Source organism: Zingiber officinale, chromosome 9B (assembly GCF_018446385.1).
Source record: "Zingiber officinale cultivar Zhangliang chromosome 9B, Zo_v1.1, whole genome shotgun sequence".
Taxonomy (NCBI): domain Eukaryota; kingdom Viridiplantae; phylum Streptophyta; class Magnoliopsida; order Zingiberales; family Zingiberaceae; genus Zingiber; species Zingiber officinale.
Window position 1 is genome coordinate 13,371,293 of NC_056003.1, and position 20,048 is coordinate 13,391,340.

At 35.7% G+C, this 20,048-nt stretch overlaps 1 pseudogene; it reads right to left on the minus strand.

Annotated features, from left to right (window-relative positions):
• Window positions 1-4,450: 4,450 nt before the first annotated feature.
• Window positions 4,451-14,131, minus strand: LOC122024862 (annotated as a pseudogene).
• Between the last annotated feature and the right edge of the window lie 5,917 nt (window positions 14,132-20,048).

The window sequence follows — 20,048 nt, forward strand, 5'->3', positions numbered from 1 at the left end:
CAAAACAAGAAAGCTTCACCAAGGAAGAAGAAAAACACCAACCAAGCTCCAAGAGATGCAAGCTTTCTCTCCTTCTTCTTCTTCTTCTCCAAGTAGTATCCGGCCTCCACAAGAGCTCCAAGCAATAGAGAGTTTCGGCCACCACAAAGAGGAAGAGGAGAAGAGATAATGGCCGGCCACAACACCAAGAAAAAGAGGGAGAGAAATAATTGAGGTTCACCTCATGAAGGCACCCCACCCCTTCTTTTATATTCCTTGGCCTAGGCAAATTAGGAAATTTAATTACAATAAAATTTCCTTAATTTCCTTGACATGATTTAATTGAGAAAAATAAAATAAAATTTCCCAATTAGATCAATATTCGCCGGCCACATTAAGAGAAATAAATTTAGACAAGTTTTAATCAACAAATTAAAACTTCCTAATTTGTTTCCGGAAATTTTAAAAAATAAAATTTCTCTTCAAAAAATCTCTTCATGGTTGAGAAAAAGAAATTTTTATAATTTTAATTTTACAACATGTGAATAATTTTTAAAGTGAAAATAAAATATCTCACCAATCTACAAATAAGGAAAGAGATCTAATCTCTTTCTTTAATCTTTTGTAGATCCTTTTCAAGAGAGATATTTTAATTTTAATTCTCTTTAATAGATTATATCTTCCACATAATAAAAATTAAAATTAAAAATCTTTTTTAATTTAATTATGGCCGGCCCTACTAGCTTGGGTTCAAGCTAGGGCCGACCACCCTAAACCCATGCTTAGGCCGACCCTAGCTTGGTTCCCAAGCTTGCTTGGCCGGCCCCCTTTAGGTGGGTATAGAAGATGGGTATAGGTGGGTATAGTACTCTATAAATAAGAGGCTACGATAGGGACCGAGAGGAGGAATTGGTTTTGGCCTCCCGATAAAATTAAGCATCCCGTGTTCGCCCCGAACACACAACTTAATTTTATCAATAATAATTCATTCCACTAGAGAACTATTATTGAACTACCGCACCAATCCCAAATTACATTTTTGGGCTCCTTCTTATTATGAGTGTGTTAGTCTCCCTGTGTTTAAGATATTGAATGCCCACTAATTAAGTGAGTTACTGACAACTCATTTAATTAATATCTTAGTTCAAGAGTAGTACCACTCAACCTTATCATCATGTCGGACTAAGTCCACCTGCAGGGTTTAACATGACAATCCTTATGAGCTCCTCTTGAGGACATTATCAACCTAGTATCTCTAGGACACAGTTTCCTTCTATAATCAACAACACACACTATAAGTGATATCATTTCCCAACTTATCAGGCTTATTGATTCATCGAACTAAATCTCACTCATTGATAAATTAAAGAAATAAATATCAAATATATGTGCTTGTTATTATATTAGGATTAAGAGCACACACTTCCATAATAACTGAGGTCTTTGTTTCTTTATAAAGTCAGTATAAAAGAAACGACCTCTAATGGTCCTACTCAATACACTCTAATTGTACTAGTGTAATTATATAGTTAAGATAAACTAATTCCTAATTACACTACAACCTTGCAATGGTTTGTTCCTTTCCATTTTGGTCGTGAGCTACTGTTTATAATTTATAAGGTACTGATAACATGATCCTCTGTGTGTGACACCACACACCATGTTATCTACAATATAAATTAATTGAACAACTACATTTATGATAAATGTAGACATTTGACCAATGTGATTTTTATTTCTAGATAAATGTTTATACCAAAAGCTAGGCTTTTAGTATACATCCTAACAACCACCCCCTAGGACCTAAGGTTATCCCCCCTTAGGATTTTTCCTTCACCTAGGGTTACCACCCCCTAGGACCTAAGGTTACCCTCCCCCCTTAGGATTTTCATCTTGCCTAACTGCAGCTAGGACTTTTGCCTAAGCATCACTTAGGACTTTCCTGTAAGCTCCATGAACCTTGTTAGATAACACCACAGCTTAACTTTGAGCCCTTTGCCATAATCAAAACTCAGGTTCGATCATCTAGTGCTCACTGCACCAACACTTACAACCTAATGGTTTAATACCAGAAGGAAAGTCCACTAATTCCCAAGTATGGTTATTCATGATGGACTCAATTTCATTATTGACAGCTTCTTTCTACAATGGGATGTCGGGACTAGAGAGAGCTTCGCTTAATGTTTTTGGGTTAATTTTCGACATAAAAGTCATGAAGTTTGGCCCGAATGATTTCTCAATTCTAGCACATTTGCTTTGACATGACTCTTCGCTTTGATTGTCAATAGTCCTTTTATGACAACTAAGTTCAAAAACGTCATCTTCGTTAGAACTTTCGTTGCTATCACTTTGAATGTTTCCCTTTTTATTCGGGAATATGTTTTCAAAGAATATCGCATTCCGAGATTCTATGGTTGTTTCCACATGAATATCAAGAATGTTTGACTTGTGAACTATGAAACGATATGCACTACTATTATGGGCATATCCGACAAATATCGCATCGAACGTTTTAGGTCTGATTTTTACTTGCTTTGGCTTGGGTACTTCGGCTGAGCACCCCCACACTTTCAGATATTTGTATGATGGCTCGCGGCCTTTTTATAGTTCATATGGTGTTTTATCTTTTTTCTTGTGAAAGATTTTGTTGAGAATGTGGCTTGTCAATAATATACCTTCCCCTCACAAGTTCTGGGGTAAACCTGAATTTATCAACAAGGCATTCATCATTTCCTTTAGTATCCGATTTTTACGTTCGGCAACACCATTCGATTGAGGCGAGTAAGGCATCGTTGTCTGATGGATAATGTCAGATTCTGAACAAAACTCATCAAACGGTGCACCATATTCTCCACCTCTATCGCTAAGAATTATTTTAATTCGTTACTTCTTAAAAGAAAAACATAACAGAACCTTGTGCAGTCATCGATAAAAGTAATAAAATACTTTTTACCTCCTCTAGTTAAATCACATAGATCACTATGTATTAATTCTATAGGAGTCGTTGACCTTTCCACCGAATGAAAAGGTAGTCTCATCATTTTTGCTTCCACGCACACTTCACACTTGTGTGTTTCGTCCACATTGACAATTGATAATAAATTTAACTTGATAAAACGTTTCAGAGTATTATTATTGACATGCCCAAGTCGATCATGCCATAAGTTAAAACACTCAACAACGTAGCTAGAAGCTTTTATTTTATTATCATCAAAATCACGGTGTACAGTCATTACAACCATTTTGAACAAACTTTGTTCTAAGTACCCCTTACCTACGAATACACCATTCTTCGTAAGTACAAAGTTATTTGACTGAAACACTAATCTGAAACTGGCCTTAACAAGTACTGATCTAGAAACTAGGTTCTTCCTGATGTCGGGAACATGGAGAACATCAATGAGCGTTAGTTCTTTCCTAGACGTCATTTTAGAACAACTTTCCCGAGTCCGAGAATCGGAGATGTCGTGGAATTGCCCATATAGAGCTTTCTTCCACTTATCGAAGTATACTTGGAGAACATCGCCTTATCAGAACAGGTATGACGTGTTACTCCAGTATCGATCAGTTATCCATCACTGTGTTGGCTTCAAACACGACTGCAGTGAGATCCAATTTCATGTCGTCAGAAGTTACAACCTGGTTCGTAGGCTTCTTCGGGCGTCTGTAATTTTTGGACATGTGTCCTGGCTTTCCGTAGTTGTAGCACGTGCCCTTGAATTTCTTGCCTTGAGCATTCTTTTTGAATTTCTTCGACTTTTTAGCGTTTAGCTCAGCCAGGTTGGACATCTCGTCGACTACCCGCTTCGTTCCTCTGGAGTCGGACATCTTTCGATTATCTTCCTCTATTCGTAGCCTCAGGATTAGGTCTTCAAGTGTCATCTCCTTTTGCTTGTGCTTCAGACAATTTTTGAAATCCTTCCATGACAGAAGGAGTTTCTCGATTACCATGATTACTTTGAACGGAGAGCTCAATCTTAGCTGTTGAATCTCCTTCTCCATCGGTGAGCTCGGGCTCTTTGCCTCGCCTAACACATCTTCGGCCTCCGCCTCCGTTCCCGCTAGGACTCCAACCAATGCCAACCATAATCCAAATCTGGAGACGGCCATTGACGTTGTTGTAGCTCTCACTTCGCTCCGCAATTCGTTCTTGTAGAGAAAAAGGACAGTGAGAAAGGGACGTCGTTCAAGTTTGGAAGGAGTTCACACATGTCTTCTGCAGCAAGCGGAGGCGACACCTATCAGACACATGGCGCATAAACGCTCTTGATACTGCTCGGTTCTCTTCAGCCTCTGATTCGTTGATTTTGAATCGGACGGTAGATATAAAATCACGTTAACCTTCGACATGTCTTAACCATTGAGAGAATTTTACATTTCACTCCAAATATTTAATAAAAATTTACACTGTCTCCTTAAAATAGCAGAAAGCTTGCTTCAATCTCTGGAAAAGCTCGCAGGACCTCTCCAGGTTAATGACATTTCATTTCCAACTCAAAGGACAACTTCTAACTCTGTTACATTCATATAATTTGTAGAGTATAACTAATCTCAGTGAAAATCCAACCTAAATAAATATAATTTCCTTTTCTTTCCTCAAGTGCCTACTCACAGAGCACAATTTCCTCTTCAATGGTTCATCAGCATCACCTCCAATCTCCTCCTTCTCGCTACATGCTTCAGTTTCTCCATCGACACGAGCCCTACTTGCCTAACGCGCTCCCTCGACAAGCCAAACCTGACGAAGAAGAGAAACAACTCTTAGTAGGCTTCATGAATGCAAAGCTTCAGATTGAATGCAAAACTCCAGAAAAACTTTTCTACTTACTGTTTGCCGATTTCCTCCCATGTATGGCATTCACTGTCAATACCGTGGTACAATCTTATGATGTCCCTCTCCCTCTCTCTCAGTGTTGCATTCAAAAGCTTATCGACTTCATCCTGAAGAAATTTATGTGCCATCAGAATTGTGGGATGAACCGAGATAATCATAAACTGGTAAAACGTACCTTGAGGGATCATTCCTCGAAGCCATGCCAGGGGTTATTATCGAGTTTTGGATTTGTAATATACTAGAGGAGAGAATAGTGTTAGGGTGTACGATAAAGGTTAAGAATTCAAGACAACGAATGTGGAGTTACACTGTGGAGAGTCTCTCCAGGGATGCCATTCAGGGAGGGAAAGGCTTCTCTATCAAGGGAGAGAACTTTGATCACAGTCTGCAGTTTGAACAACTTAAAGTTAGCTTCTTCTGAGTTACTATCAAGCTACGAGTCAAGTAAATATAGGAACAAAAGTATCCCACAAAAGTGAGTTCATACTGTAAGACCGTTAGATTCGATAGAGGGGGGGGGGGTGAATATCGATTCGAAAATCTCGAGTTAAGACGCAGCGGAAAAGTAAAGAAGTAAAGAGATGAACACTGTTGATTTTTACTTCGTTCGGAGCCTGTGACGACTCCTACTCGAAGGCCCGTACTCCTTGAGTACTTTCGTTGGGCAATTCACTAGCAATTCGGATAATTACAATTTACGTACAAATATTGCTAATGAAAAGAAAGAAAACAAAGCTAACCGACAAACAATGAATTAAAAAGAGAGCCGGAGTGAGTCGTCGGAGCTTTGTGAACGTCGTTGGAGCGCAGAGCAGCAGAGTGATTGGACTCAGAGTTCTCAGAAGACTGATATCTTGAAGCTCCTGCCTGGGGCTTCTTTTATATGCTGCTCCGGGCGCCTGGATCCCTTCCGGGCGCCTGGAATGTGACGTAACACTCCCAACCAGCATGCTCCAAGTGTCAACGTCGTCCTGGGGATAAAATTTGCCTCCGGGCGCCTGGATCCCTTCCGGGCGCCTGGACCCTCACTGTTCCCTACCTGCAAAACAGTGTTAGTCTGAGGCAAATAAACCCTGCAGCACAGTTTGTTAGCACATTTTTACAGATACGCTAAGTAATAAAAATTAGCATCAAGAGTATGACTTAGATTCCGTCTTTCCGAGACCGGAATCTAGTCACGATCTCGACTTAGATATCCGAAATGGATCTAAGCCGGATCGACGCCTAATGTTCCCTTCCCGGGAACGCGTCCTCGCAGTCACTCCCCTCCAGTGACTTACCTTACTCAGCCCGTCGACCCGTCTGGACTTCTCGCCAAGCGTCCGGTCGACCCGCTTGGACTTCTCGCCAGCTATCCGGTCAGCCCGTCGACCTAGCTGGACTTCTCGCCAAGCGTCCGGTCAGCCCGTCGACCCGCTTGGACTTCTCGCCAGCTATCCGGTCAGCCCGTCGACCTAGCTGGACTTCGTGCCAGACATCTGGTCAGCCCGTCGACCTGTCTGGACTTCTCCTGCACACTCGATCAAAGTGTCAGACAACAACACAACTAACTTAACCTATTTGTCATTCATCAAAACCTGGGTTAGACCGTTAGTGCTACCCGCACCAACAATCTCCCCCTTTTTGATGGAATGACAACCTGGTTAAGTTAGTGAAAGCATATGTACGAAACAACATGCATTTGTGTGGTTTTAAAGTTAAATTGGTTTAGCTAACTTAACCACCTAACCCTTCTCCCCCTTTGGCATTCATCAAAAAAAACAAGGGTAAACAATCATAGTGTAGAGTTACTTAAAACAATAACACTTAATCTTGAAAAATAACTGACTTTGGTTCAGGATTCAAGGACAAAAAATACAATTTTTAAATCCAAGAGAAGATCAAGTTGACTTGGGGGAGTATAAAGTTTTGAAAACTTGTATAAAGCAGTAGCTTTTAACTTTTAGAAAAATTGCTAAATTTTAATTTTCAAACATAAGTGTATAAGGTCTAAATTTCAAGATTAAATATTCAAAACAAGTTTCAACTTTAAAAACACTTTTCAAACATGTGTTTTCAAAATCAAAGATTCAAGACTGAGTTTGAATAAATTTACTTTTCAAGACTGAGTTTGCAAAGGATTTAATTTTCAAAACCTCAGTTTATAAAATCAAATTGAAGAATTTAGTTTAATAGAAACTAGTTTTCAAGAATAGATTTATAAGGATAAGTTTTAAGAGAAATCTACTTTTCAATACTGACTAAGTTTGTAAAAACTTTATGTTTAAGGTGGAGAAAATAATTTAGGTGCTAAGTGTTGATTTAATCCTCCCCCTAAACCTGATATCTAAAATAAAGCTTTTGAAAATATTTGCTAAGAATTTTTAATATAAGATTTTCAAAGTAATTGGAGTAGAATTTTCTAAAGAGATTTTAAAGAGAGAAAATAACACTTAAGGAGATTAAAAAAAACTTCCCTTTAATTTATTACTCTCCTTTAATTTATTAATTTTTCTAGGGGATTTAAGAAAAAAATTGAACCTCCCCCTGAATTGGTTAATATCTCCCCCTTAAGTTAATACTAAGGTTTGGTTGTGTTAAATTTCAAAGCTCTAACATATTTGTCTAATTTAGTAATTATTATCTCTGTATCTTGGTATAACTGTTTATTAATTAATTTTAGATTCAGGCGCTTAACTTTAGTTTAAGGTTATATAAGATAAGATTTTATTAATTCAATAACAGTTAAGCATTATCAATAATTTATTGATTAGTTTTTACTTGATTTAATAATTTAATACTTAGTGAATTAATTTAAATTTCATATTACTTGATTGAGTTGGTCAATGAAAGTGTTAATTATTATTATTTTTATTTATTTATAATTTTTTTTTTAAAAGGGATTTCTAAGACAGCATTTAAAAATATATTAAAATGATTTTTATGTCACTTAAAAAAATTTAAGGTTATGTTAATAATTTAAGTTTAAGTTTAATTTTAAGTTTAAATTTTTTTTTAATTTTAATTGTAATTTCAATATTAAATTTTAATTTAAGATTTAATTTTCAGTTAAGTTAAAAAAAAATAATTTTAAGGTTAAAATAATCTTTAAGATTAGAAATGAGTTTAAAATCAAAATAATAATTTTTTAAAGTGAAAATAATCTATAGAAATAATTGATTATTATTACTATTTTTTAAGATAACAGAATTTTATTATAGTGAAAAAATAAGAAGAATTTTTCAAAATAGTTTTAAAACAATTTTTAAAATAGTTTTTTTTTTAATGATTTTTAAAAGTTTTTTTTTTAAATAATTTTTGAAATAATTTTTAAGTTAAAATAATTTTAAAAATATTTTTAAGTTAATTAATTAAAATAATTTTAAGTTAAAATAATTTTTAAGTTAAAATAATTTTTATGTTAAAATAATTTTTAAATAATTTTTAAGATAATTTTTTAAAAGAGTTTTTGAATAATTTTTAAATGAAAAAAAAATTGTTAAAAGAATTTTAAAATAGTTTTTAAAGAATTTTAAAAATAGTTTTTAAAGAATTTTTAAAATAGTTTTTTTTTTAAAGAATTTTTTTAAAATAGTTTTTAAAATAGTTTTTAAAGAATTTTTAAAATTGTTTTTAAAGAATTTTTTAAAAATAGTTTTTAAAGAATTTTTAAAAGAATTTTTAAAATAAGTTTTAAAATAAATTTTTTTTCTTAAAATAATTTTTAAAATAAGTTTTTAAGAGTTTTTAAAATAATTTTTAAAAGAATTTTAAAATAAGTTTTAAAAGTTTTTAAAATAATTTTTTAAAATAATTTTTAAAATGAGTTTTAAAAGTTTTTAAAATAATTTTTAAAAGATTTTTTTTTTTTTAAAATAAGTTTAAAAAATTTTTAAAATAATTTTTTAAAAGTTTTGAAAATAATTTTTTAAAAGAATTTTAAAATAAGTTTTAAAAGTTTTTAAAATAATTTTTTTTTAAAATAATTTTTAAAATAAGTTTTAAAAGTTTTAATATAATATTTAAAAGAATTTTTTAAGATAATTAATTAAGTTAAAATAATTATTAAAATAATTTTTAGGTTAAGATAATTTAAGTTTTAATTTTTAAAATAAATTTGTAAGTAAAAGAAAATTAAGTTTAATTTTTTAAATTAAATTTTTAAATTATAAAAAATGTTATTTTAATTTAATTGATTTAATTTTAATTTAATTTAAATTTAATTTATTTTATTTAATTTAATTACTTTCTTTTAGGTCCTTAGTCATCTCACCGGATCTATATTTTCAATCAGGGAATCCTACAAAATTTGTGAGATGAATTAGGTTCAATTTTGGGGTTTGTTTTAACTTTGTGTTAGATTCAGGTTTAACTTTGGGCTCAACAAATAGGCATTCTCTGGATAAACTTCTGGGCTATGGTGAGTCACTTGAACATCATTAAAGTAACCATGCCTTCGAGGTTTTCCAAATAGTCCTATCCACTGGACTCAGTACAAAACCTTGGTCTAACTGGTTAGGATCCATAAAGGGTAGCTTCGGTCAATTCCACTTAGCCAAATGCACCAGGTCGAAGCCATATCTTCCTAGACATGCATAGACTAAGCTTCCCTAACGTACTATCATCCAATATTTCACCAGTACCATATTTCAAGTTAAACTGAGCCCTTTTTAACTAATCCTAATTACCCTGCCGGGTAGATTGGTTTTTGGGTACCCTACCGGGTAAGTTGGTTTCGGTTACCCTGTCGGGTAAATTATTTTTGGAGGTGCCAGCTATTCTGGAGCCTCCCCCTGAATTATTGGCCATTAATTTAGATTTTGGGTTTGTGTCGATTCTTTTTATAGTTATAATCAACTTGGTGATAATCTAAATTTTGTTGAGTTTTGAATTTTGATTTTAATTTAGATTTATATTTTAGTTTTTGATCTGATTTATTCAAGTTTATATAATGTATTTTATCTTTAGGTATATAGAATTGATTAAGTCCTACTTACGTGGTTAAGCATGCTTTCGGGACCCAAGCTTGTTTAGTTGCTTTGTGTTGGGTTAATAATGATTTAAAGGTTTTGTTTGAGTTTGACTTATATCCAAGTCCGGTTTTATTATAGCATGCCTTTTGGTTATTTAGAATTAAATCTAAATTTTTAGATCTTGTTGTGAATTTTTCCAACAATTCTTTTAACTTATTAATTTCATTTTTTAATGATAAATTCTCCTCCTCAAGTGTTCGATCTTGAGTTAGATTCGAATTTTTTAATTGTTCCTTGAGGTTTTGATTTTCCTCAAGAAGCGATTTATTTTTATTTTCCAATTTAACTAATTTTTTATTTAAACACGAGATAATTCTAAAGAATTTACGATTTAAGTTTAGGTATACCTCTTCGGAACCTTCGGAAACGAGTGCGGACTCGTGGCTCGATTCGATTCCTCCGATTCGTCTTCCGTTTCAGCTTCGCGAGCCATCAGCGCGAGGTGACTTTGGTGCTTTTGCCTTTCTCCCTCCGATTCGTCTGAGGAGGAATCGTCCCATGTTGCTTTGAGGGCTTTCTTCTTTGTTGACTTTGGTTTGTCAAGTTTCAATCTTGGGCATTCGTTCTTGTAGTGCCCCTTTTTGTTACATCCGAAACATGTGACATTTCTTGAGTCGGCTGGCGAACTGATCTTCTGAAGATCCTGTTTGCTGAAGTTTCTCTTTTTCCTGGTGAACATTTTCCTTACCAGGTTCACCAGGTGTTCTTCATCTTCAGAGTCTTGATCGGAATCTTCTTCAGATTCGGGCTTGTTCTTCTTTTCTTTAGAGGAACCTGCAAATAAAGCTACACCTTTCTCGACCCCGGCGTTAGTTTGCTCATGAAGTTCTAATTCACAAAAGAGTTCATCCAATTTTAATTTAGATAAATTTTTTGAAATTTTGTAGGCATCTACGATTGATGCCCACAAATTGTTTCGCGGAAAAGCATTTAACGCGTACCTGATTAAGTCTCGGTTCTCCATTTGGTGGCCTATCGCGTGGAGACCGTTGAGGATATCTTTGACCCTCGCGTGGAGCTGACTTGCCGTTTCTCCTTCCTGCATTTTTATATTAAAAATTTTATTTAACAGCAAATCTCTTTTTGTTACCTTCGTGTCGCTTGTTCCTTCGTGCAGCTCGATCAGTTTATCCCAAAGCTCCTTAGCGTTTTGATGCGGTCCGACCCGGTTCAGTTCTTCTCGTGTTAGTCCGCAGTGTAGAGTATTGATGGCTTTGTTTTCAATTGATGCCTTTTTCTTTATATCATTTGTCCATCTTGAGGTCTACTTTCCGGAGTTGTCTCTGGAATTTTGTAAGCCCTTGTGACGCTCATCCAATGGTGTAGTCCATCTTCATGTAGACCTCCATTCTCCTCTTCCAATACGAAAGTCATCCCGTTGAATAAGGGAGGACGTCGTGTGCTAAAGCCTTCTTGTTGAGACATCTTATCCTGCACACACTAAATTAATTAAAAAATCCCAAGACTTCATCTTGGATTAGCAGTCGGGAGAAATAGAAACTCTAAGTTGGTGTTGTACCAATTTAGATTTTAAATGCAACGAGAAAAAATCTTCCAAAAAGATAATAATATCAGTTTGGAATTGTTAAAAAAAATGATTTCACCCCCTGTCTGATTGGTGGTTGCACCAAATCAGAGCGGTACCTGCTCTGATACCACTTGTAAGACCGTTAGATTCGATAGAGGGGGGGTGAATATCGATTCGAAAATCTCGAGTTAAGACGCAGCGGAAAAGTAAAGAAGTAAAGAGATGAACACTGTTGATTTTTACTTCGTTCGGAGCCTGTGACGACTCCTACTCGAAGGCCCGTACTCCTTGAGTACTTTCGTTGGGCAATTCACTAGCAATTCGGATAATTACAATTTACGTACAAATATTGCTAATGAAAAGAAAGAAAACAAAGCTAACCGACAAACAATGAATTAAAAAGAGAGCCGGAGTGAGTCGTCGGAGCTTTGTGAACGTCGTTGGAGCGCAGAGCAGCAGAGTGATTGGACTCAGAGTTCTCAGAAGACTGATATATTGAAGCTCCTGCCTGGGGCTTCTTTTATATGCTACTCCGGGCGCCTGGATCCCTTCCGGGCGCCTGGAATGTGACGTAACACTCCCAACTAGCATGCTCCAAGTGTCAACGTCGTCCTGGGGATAAAATTTGCCTCCGGGCGCCTGGATCCCTTCCGGGCGCCCAGACCCTCACTGTTCCCTACCTGCAAAATAGTGTTAGTCCGAGGCAAATAAACCCTGCAGCACAGTTTGTTAGCACATTTTTACAGATACGCTAAGTAATAAAAATTAGCATCAAGAGTATGACTTAGATTCCGTCTTTCCGAGACCGGAATCTAGTCACGATCTCGACTTAGATATCCGAAATGGATCTAAGCCGGATTGACGCCTAATGTTCCCTTCCCGGGAACGCGTCCTCGCAGTCACTCCCCTCCAGTGACTTACCTTACTTACCTGCCAGACGTCCGGTCAGCCCGTCGACCCGTCTAGACTTCTTACCAAGCGTCCGGTCAGCCCGTCGACCCGCTTGGACTTCTCGCCAGCTATCCGGTCAGCCCGTCGACCTAGCTGGACTTCTCGCCAAGCGTCCGGTCAGCCCGTCGACCCGCTTGGACTTCTCGCCAGCTATCCGGTCAGCCCGTCGACCTAGCTGGACTTCGTGCAAGACATCTGGTCAGCCCGTCGACCTGTCTGGACTTCTCCTGCACACTCGATCAAAGTGTCAGACAACAACACAACTAACTTAACCTATTTGTCATTCATCAAAACCTGGGTTAGACCGTTAGTGCTACCCGCACCAACACATACCTTTGTGGCGTTCCTCACTTTCTTCTGTGCCATATTCAGGGATTCGGCAAGTTTCTGAACAAGGATTAGGAGTTAATCAACATTGAGCTACTGGTTAAATGTAAGAGAAAGATAAGATCGAGTTATTGGTTAAAATGATAGAAGGTGATTGTTCTAAAGTCAAGATCATCAAGCAGACAAGATGGATTAAGAAAAGAGGTCACTTTAAGTATGGTTAGCTGCAAAATATCCCAAGAAAATTGCAATCGCAATTGAAAACCATCGAGTGGGATATACATTCAACTTACATCAATAGATGCTGCAATTCCGTTCTCTTCCAGCCTGACTTTCGCGTGCTTAATCGATGTTAATCGCTCGTGTAAATGAATAGGTAATCTTAGTGTCCTGGAGTTCTAAAACGATGCTCTTGTGACACCCTAGAAAAAAATACAGCTTTAATAAAAGATTGAAGAATAAATTGGCGTTCAACAGTTCCTCATTGTACGAAGATTATAACAAAGATATAAGAAGTTTCCTATCGAGCTATCTAGCATACCTGTCATATCCACCAATATACATAAGTAGAGATTTTGAAGCGTTTAGAAGAATCAAACTTTTCTATCCCACGAAGTAAGCTAATCAAGCCAGCCTAAGGAAGAAGCAATTGTATTAACACGTCTATGTGAGTATAGTTTAAGACTAAGTGATGCGAAAAAATCTATAATGAAAGACTCACCTGGGCAAGGTCGGCCATTGTTGTCCCCATGTTGTCATACTTCTGAGCAATTGACATAACTAGGCGAACATTGCTCATTGCAAGCTTTTCTCATACCAAAGAAGATTCAAATATCCTTTTCCGCAATTCAAATAGTGATATCCTAAGTGAAGAAGTCAATTGTTTGTCAGTTGGTTCAACTCCCAATTTTGTTTTCAACCTGCAAACATGAATAGCTCAGTTATACTCCATAAGCAACAATTAGAAGAATAAAGAATGAACTCATCTAGTAGATATATCATGATTGTAAATGTAAAGGCATTTACTTCAAGAACACATGAATAAGTAACAAAAATGTGTTGTTTTCATTTAAAGAATTCGCTACAAACTGTACATGTATAAACACAAGATTCACATTGAAGCTTAACATGTTGCAGAAGTTGTGACTTCTACTGCAAATGGACTGGAGCACATTTTCGATTGCACTAAACAATAATGCTTCAGTCGGTTCGTGTTGTTTGATCTATAGCAAAAGGACATAGATTCATTGTCAAACAAGGATTCTGATGAGAGAAGTTACTTACTTTTTTCTCTATTCCTCTAAACGCATACCAGCTTTTATTTTTTTTGACAGATTAACCACTTCAGCATGTGTCAACAAGTTCTCACTAACAAAACCCCGCAGATAACCACTCAAATCAGACTTAAGTAACTCAGGATTAACACGAAAGTGAAATGATTTCACGCTTGCAGGTTCCATGTCATTGTTACGAGCAAAACATTTCCTTCTACAAGTTAATCTCCTTTCGCGAGCAGATATCCCTGTGTAGGTTAGTCCTAGGAAGACCGTACCAGTTCCACTATATAAAAATTTTGTACAAGTGTTGAACCTTTCCTTAAATAACCTATTGTGTTCTTTAGAAATTAAATTATGAATCGCAGACGGAACTTAACATCATTGATTCCAAATTTAACTTCTCTGTTCTTAATGGTTTAGATTTGAATCGCAAGCGTAACTTAACACTATTGATTCAAATCCACCTATGTTATTAATTCCATTAAATATTAATTTTCAAAATTGGCTTCCAGGACTGCATGGCGAGGCACATGACCTTCTTGGATATGGGAGCAACCACCACCACCTAGACAAAACCTCTTAAGAAAAGTTAATATTTAATTTCCTTAAATAACTCTAGGTTAACCAAAAAGAATAATCGAATCACAAATTCAAAAAATAAAGAAAAAACAAATTCAAAACAAATCCGAAAACTCTAGAATCATATGTCTCTTGTGTTTGGTATTTCCAAAAATAACTATACAAAGAAAACTAGTATGATGCGGAAAACAATTACTAGTTATACTTTTCTTTGTAAGCAAATAACCTCTTGATCTTCTACCGTATTCCTCTTCTTATCCCGGATGTTGTGTGGGCAACGATCTACCGAGATGAGAATCCACCTAAGTCACCTTCTTCTCCAAGCAAGATTCGGCCACCACAATAGCTCCATAAAAGGATGAGGTTCGGCCACCACCAAGCTCCAAGGGATGTTTCCTTTCTCTCCTTCTTCTCCAAGCTAGAATCCGGCCACCTTCAAGCTCCATGAGATGATGAGGCTCGGCCAATGAAGAAGAAAGAAAAGGAAGAAGAGATAACTTCTATGGCCGACCACACCAAGGAAAAGAGGGAGAGAAAAAGAATAGAGTCGTTAGCCATGAAGACACCTCTACCTCCTCTTTTATAATCCTTGGTCTTGGCAAATAAGGAAATTTTAATAAAAACTTCCTTAATTCTATTGCCATGAAAAAGAAAATTTATTTTAATTAAAATCAATTCCCTTTTCATTATTATAATGGTCGGCCACAACCAAATCTCCAAGCAAATAAAATTTTAAACACAAATTAAAACTTCCTTATTTGCTTTCGAAAATTTTATAAAAAATTTCTCCAATAATTTTTCCCTTCATGGTGGATTATAAAAAGGAAATTTTATAAATTAAAATCATTCTTTTAAACATGTGGATAATTTCCAAAAAGGAAAGTTATCTTTGAAAAATTAAAATCTCCTTTCAATTTACAAATAAGGAAAGATATCAAATCTTTTCTTAATCTCTTGTAGAAACTTATAAAAGAGATATTTAATTTTTAAACTCTCTTTTAAATCATGAACATGGTTAAAAAAGGAAAGTTTTCTCAAAATTTAAAATCTACCTTCCAATCTACAAATAAGGAAAGATTTCAAATCTTTTCTTAATCTTTTGTAGAAAGCTATAAAAGGAAAAATTTAAATTTCAAAATCTCTTTTAAAACCATGATATCCACATAAGAAATAATTTTAATAAAAATCCCTTTTTAATATGATGTGGCCGGCCACCTAAGATTGGGCTCCAAGCAATTGGCCGGCCACCTTAAGGCTCAACCTTTAGGCTTGGTTGGCCCTAAGCTTGAGCTTCAAGCTTGGCTTGGCCGGCCCCTATAGGTTGGGTAAGAAGTGGGTATGTGGTGGGTATAAATCTCTATATACAAAAGGCTACGATAGGGACCGAGAGGAGGAATTGGTTTTGGTCTCCCGATGAAATTAAGCTTCCCGTGTTCGCCCCGAACACACAACTTAATTTCATCAATAATAATTCATTCCACTAAAGAACTATTATTGAACTACCGCACCGATCCCAAATTACATTTTGGGCTCCTTTTGTAACGATCCAATTTTCCTCATTAGGAGTTCTAAAAGTTCTTAAAAATATTTAGAAATACTTTAGAAATATTCTAGAGATTTTTAGAAATTTTTAGAGTATTTTTATGCAAGTTTTGGAGGTCGTTTGGTATTTTTACTAAACAAAAGAAGTTTCGACAAAAAAATGTCCAAGCAGAGGTTCAAACCAGCGACCTTTGACCCGGTCAAAACGCAGCTAGCCAACGGTTCCGCAAGTGTTTTATGAATAAATATAGAATGAATTATATTTATGCAATAGTAGATACAGAAAATAAATGGGAAAAAGGGGGTTCGGCAGGATTCGAACCCGCAACTCCCAGGACCAAGTCTTAAGCGGAACGCGCAGCTGACCAAGTGCTCCAGCCGTCGGTTCTGTTTAGAAAAGGTAGGAAAATTTACTTAAGGAAGTTAATAGAATTTGGGAATTTAAAAGGAACTTAGGGCCTGAGAACCCTAATTCCTCCTCTTTCCCTTCTTCTCTTCGTGCGATGTCGTTCCTCTTCTCGGGTGAAACCGCAGCAAGCAGCCCGACATCTCCGGCGGCCGACGAGCACCCCTCTCCGTGAAGTCTTCGCACCATCGAGCTCCTCTCGTCGAGAAGAGCAAGTGGGTGCAAGGAGAGGTCGAGAGCTTGAGTTCTTCCCGAAGCCCTAGCTACTTCTCTTCGGTTGTAAGCCCAAGAAAGCAAAGGTAAGTGCTTCCTCACCTGCGGAAGAGTAGTTCGGATTCAGGTAGCTTCTTGTTGTTAATTTCGAAGCATGTTTTTAAGAAAGGATATGAATTGTGTATATTCGTTGTTTAGCATGTGGTTGGTTGCTTCGGGATTTAGTAGTTGCTTCTTCAACTAAGCTTTGTGATGATTTCCGAAGGAATGATTCAGTCAAACTTAGTGTTTAATGCTCGGGTTTGCTAGGTTGCTAGAGAACTTGCTTGAATTCAATTTGTTGCCACTATGAATGATCTATTTTGATTGGAAGTTGTGGTAGGTTTCTGTTGCAGCTTTGTTTTGGTATAACGGTTTGATTTCTATTGAATAGATTTCAGAAGTTTTCGAATCTGAATTGTGTTCCTTGTATTGCTTCTACAGGATTGTTGGTTTGAGTTAGTTTCAGATTCGTTTCTGTATCACGATCGTGTTCCTGGTGTTAATGCCGGTCAGATTTGAACTATGTGTATACAATTTAACATGGTTCTGGTTTTTCCGAATAGATGTGGATTTGGTTGGGATTCAAAGGATCCGAGTTTGATTTGAGATTCTTTTGGGATTTCAGAATATATGGTTAAGTAATGCAGTTTATTTTTAGTAGTTCATGTTTTAGATTTCTTTTGCATATCGGTTATAGATCTTTTATAGAGCTGTTGGGCATGAGCAGATTGTATAATGAGTAGTGTCCATTAGCTATTAGTTGAGCATAAATAATTTCCTTTGCTGCCATGAAACTCAATTCGAATTGTGTAGTATTGAAAAGTTGGGTAGTATATTAGTTTCTTTAGTTTTCGTTTGCTATTGATTATAGCATGAGCAGTATTGATTTATCTCTGTACATCATTGGAATAGTTAGAGAATTTTTTAGTAGCATGCATTCTTTGCTTTCTTTCTTTTATCTCTGTTGTAGCAAGATTTAAGGTTTTAATTCCAACAAGTTTTAGATTTAGTTTACGCTTGTATGATATGCAGAATTTAATAAGTATTGCTTGCAGATTTTGATAAGTGTTGCATGCAGAACTCTAATCTTAGATCAGATTTTTGTTAAGCTTAATATGCAGAATTTGATTAGCATAGTAGGCAGATTTTTTGTTTAAACATTTCAAAGTTAGAATTTGCTTAAACATTTTAGTTTCTTTTTAAAGAAGTATTCTTTTAGAAGTATTAACAAGTATAAGAAAGATAAAGAAAAGAAAGAAAAAGGCCAAGACCTTAAGTAGATCCCTAAGTCAAGACTTTAGGGATTTTGGCACACAAGGTGCTAAAGAGAATGCCGAGGCATTATATATTAAGAAGTATTAAAAGATAACAAGTATTTTACTTTTATCAGTGACACTGTACTGAACTCTCAGTTGTCCTTGGGTTGGGCTCCCATAGTCGTCCCTAGGTTTAGATAACCTAGTAGTAACGGCACGGCCGACGGTCGACGGTCGATGACCCGAGGGTCGCCAAATGGGTCGGGTCGTTACAATAGTAAACCCTACTAGATTCGGAACCAGCTATCTCGGGTCTAGTTATGGATGCGCGCATAGCAAGTACAGTTGTCGGGCCCAAGAAGAAAGTTGATTATTATTTTGAAGTATTATAAGTATAAGTTTTTGAACAAGTAAAATAAGTTTCACATAAGTATAAAAGTATTAAAGGATAAGTTTTAAACAAGTAAGATAAAAGAATAAGTTTAGAATAAATGAATTAAGTTTCACTTTGTTTTAAAATCAGCAAGTTTAGTTTTCTTTTATGCTAGCATGTTATTTAAATTAGCTTACTGTTCTTTACTATTAGAAAAGCATGAGTAGCTTTACATGTTTAGCATCTCAGTATGTTTGTTTCTTTTACTAGTAGATGAGCATGAGTAGTCTTCCTTTTGAGCATTCAGTTTTAGTTTTCAATATATTCACATGCATATCGAGATTTTGTGAGTTAGATAGCGCTTACTAAGTATTTTGCTTATAGATTGCATTTCCTCTTACTGCAGATACAAGAAAGGAAAAGATTTAGCAAAGGAAGGCGACAAGGAGATGTTCGATGATGTGTGATGCCAGGACTATGGAAGTCTTGGGACTTAGTTTAAGAATTTGTTAGATTAATTCTGTATATAAGTTGATAAGAAAATCTTGGAGTAGGAAGTTGTATTTTATTTTGTTCCACTATTCATTACTTGCATGATTTGATTTTATTAAACTGCGTGATGATGTTATTTCTTTTGTGTGTTTGATATATGTTCCAGCCACCTGTGGCTGATCTATATTATGTTTGTATCTCAGTTTAAGGTCACCGGTACAGGGGAGATTCTGTCGAAATTTTTCGGTAGAGACTCCTTGTGATTTCGATCATACCGGTTAAGTAGAGTTAGTAGTTAAGTAACGGTCATCCTTAGGGAGTAGTATAGTAAGTAAGAAGGGTGGTCGTTACACCTTTTTATTATGAGTGTGTTAGTCTCCCTGTGTTTAAGATGTCAAATGACCACTAATTAAATGAGTTACAGCCAACTCACTTAATTAATATCTTAGTCCAAGAGTAGTATCACTCAACCTTATTGTCATGTCGAACTAAGTCCACCTGCAGGGTTTAACATGACAATCCTATGAGCTCCTCTTGGGGTCATTCTCAACCTAGATTACTAGGACACAGTTTCCTTCTATAATCAACAACACACACTATAAGTAATATCATTTTCCAACTTATCGGGTTTATTGATTTATCGAACTAAATTTCACCTATTGATAAATTAAAGAAATGAATATCAAATATATGTGTTTGTTATTATATTAGGATTAAGAGCACACACTTCCATAATAACTGAGGTCTTTGTTCCTTTATAAAGTCAGTATAAAAAGAAACGACCTCTAATGGTCCTACTCAATACACTCTAAGTGTACTAGTGTAATTATATAGTTAATATAAACTAATACCTAATTACACTACGACCTTCCAATGGTTTGTTCCTTTCCATCTTGATCGTGAGCTACTGTTTATAATTTATAAGGTACTAATAACATGATCCTCTGTGTGTGACTCTACACACCATGTTATCTACAATATAAATTAATTGAACAACTACATTTATCATAAATGTAGACATTTGACCAATGTGATTCTTATTTTTAGATAAATGTTTATACCAAAAGCTAGGCTTTTAGTATACATCCTAACAATCTCCCACTTATGTTAAAAGACTAAGCTGCCATATCTGCTGCCATACATCTAATTCCCAACCCTTCAACATGTCCATCAAAAGTTCTTGCCTTAAGGGCCTTAGTGAAAGGATCTTTCAGGTTATCACTTGATGTAATCTAAG